We start from the raw sequence: 1,408 nt of genomic DNA, 5'->3' as shown, positions 1-1,408 counted from the left end.
ACACACGCACACGGCCGCACACACGAACGCACAATGAGGGAGAGAGAGAGAGAGAGAGAGAGAGAGAGAGAGAGATACGCGCGCGGCGCAAACAAACATACAAACAAATAAACAAACAACAAACAAACACATACGTGCATACATAGTACGGGCGGCGGCGACGGCGGTTGCGGGGATTGGGGGAGGAGAGGGCAGCCGCAGGGAGTCCGTTCGGTCGGTATATCCGTTATCAGCGTTGGCGCTACTCACTTGCCGATGATCTCGCAGAGCTCGTAAACGTCGTCGAAGAGGACCTCGTCGTCCGCCATAGCGACGCAGCCGCTGGCCTCGCTCAAGCCGACGAGACTCCCGTCCCCGTCGATGCCGCACTGCGCGCACCCACACACGCGCGGACAACCGCCCGGTGAGGGCTCGACTCACGACGACGTCGACGACCACCACTACTACCGCCGCGACCGTCACTACCACCACTACTACCGCCACCACCACCACCACCACCACCACCACCGCCACCACCACTACTACCACTACTACCACCACCACCACCACTACCACTACTACTGCTATTATTATTATTATTATTATGATTATTACTACTACTACTATTAATACTACTACTGCTACTACGATGACGAACAATATACTAATACTATGTATAACTACCACTACCACCACCACCACCACCACCACCACCACCACTAGCAGCAGCAGCAGTAGCAGCAGCAGCAGCAGCAACAACAGCAGCAGCAGCAGTAGCAGCAGCAGCAGCAGCAGCGCTGGCTGTCACTTTCGTGACACAGGCGTCGCAGGCGACTGATGGTCGCTCCCGAGCGAGACTGGTTGCATAGAGCGTGGCGCCACGCGACAACGGTCCAGAGTCGCCCTGCTGCCGCTGCTCACGGACGTGGGTCTTCCTGCGCCGAATCTACGCGCGACCTCAGCTCCCTCTGGTTACGAGGCGCGAGGCTCGACACCACCGGTTCGAGAGCCGTCCCGGCGGGACAACGAACGCGTGCCGCGGGCGTGGCGCGACGCAATCGTCCGATTCTCCTCGGTGTTCCCGCGGACGACCCCGACACGGCCAACCTCGTCGATCCGACCGGCGCTCTCAGGCACCAATGCTGACTCAACCACCACCACCACCACCAACACCACCTTCCCGCCAACAATTACGCCAACGACCACGACTGCCGAGCACCGTCCCTACTGCCGATCGATAATAACGACGTATGTGCGTGATGCACCGGTACTGCGGCACTGCCAGACCCTGCGAGACACGGCGCCGCCGTTGCCCTTTAAAGGTTCCCTTCGGCTCCAAAGCGCTTAATAGAGCCACGCCTGCTCGCCGCCAGTCCTCTATTACGGATGACGTCGAGCCTACCACGCGATAAAGTTCCTTCCATCCCCC

General features: G+C 59.4%; 1 protein-coding gene across 9 annotated transcripts in view; it reads right to left on the bottom strand.

The window, feature by feature from the left end:
• Positions 1-450, bottom strand: part of CASK (peripheral plasma membrane protein CASK) — a 120,024-nt gene extending 119,574 nt beyond the window's left edge. For 3 of the 9 annotated variants that reach the window (XM_011499616.1, XM_011499613.1, XM_011499617.1), the window contains exon 1: positions 327-449. The gene's annotated coding sequence lies outside the window, so the exon portion shown is untranslated. Of the gene's footprint in view, positions 1-326 lie in introns of all 9 variants that reach the window. The other 6 variants (XM_011499618.1, XM_011499619.1, XM_011499620.1 and 3 more) reach the window with 4 other exon arrangements.
• Between the last annotated feature and the right edge of the window lie 958 nt (positions 451-1,408).

The sequence above is a fragment of the Ceratosolen solmsi genome, unplaced genomic scaffold, assembly GCF_000503995.2.
Source record: "Ceratosolen solmsi marchali unplaced genomic scaffold, CerSol_1.0 scaffold35, whole genome shotgun sequence".
Lineage (NCBI taxonomy): Eukaryota > Metazoa > Arthropoda > Insecta > Hymenoptera > Agaonidae > Ceratosolen > Ceratosolen solmsi.
Note: the sequence above shows the minus strand (reverse complement) of the source record. Positions and strands in the feature narration are given on the sequence as shown.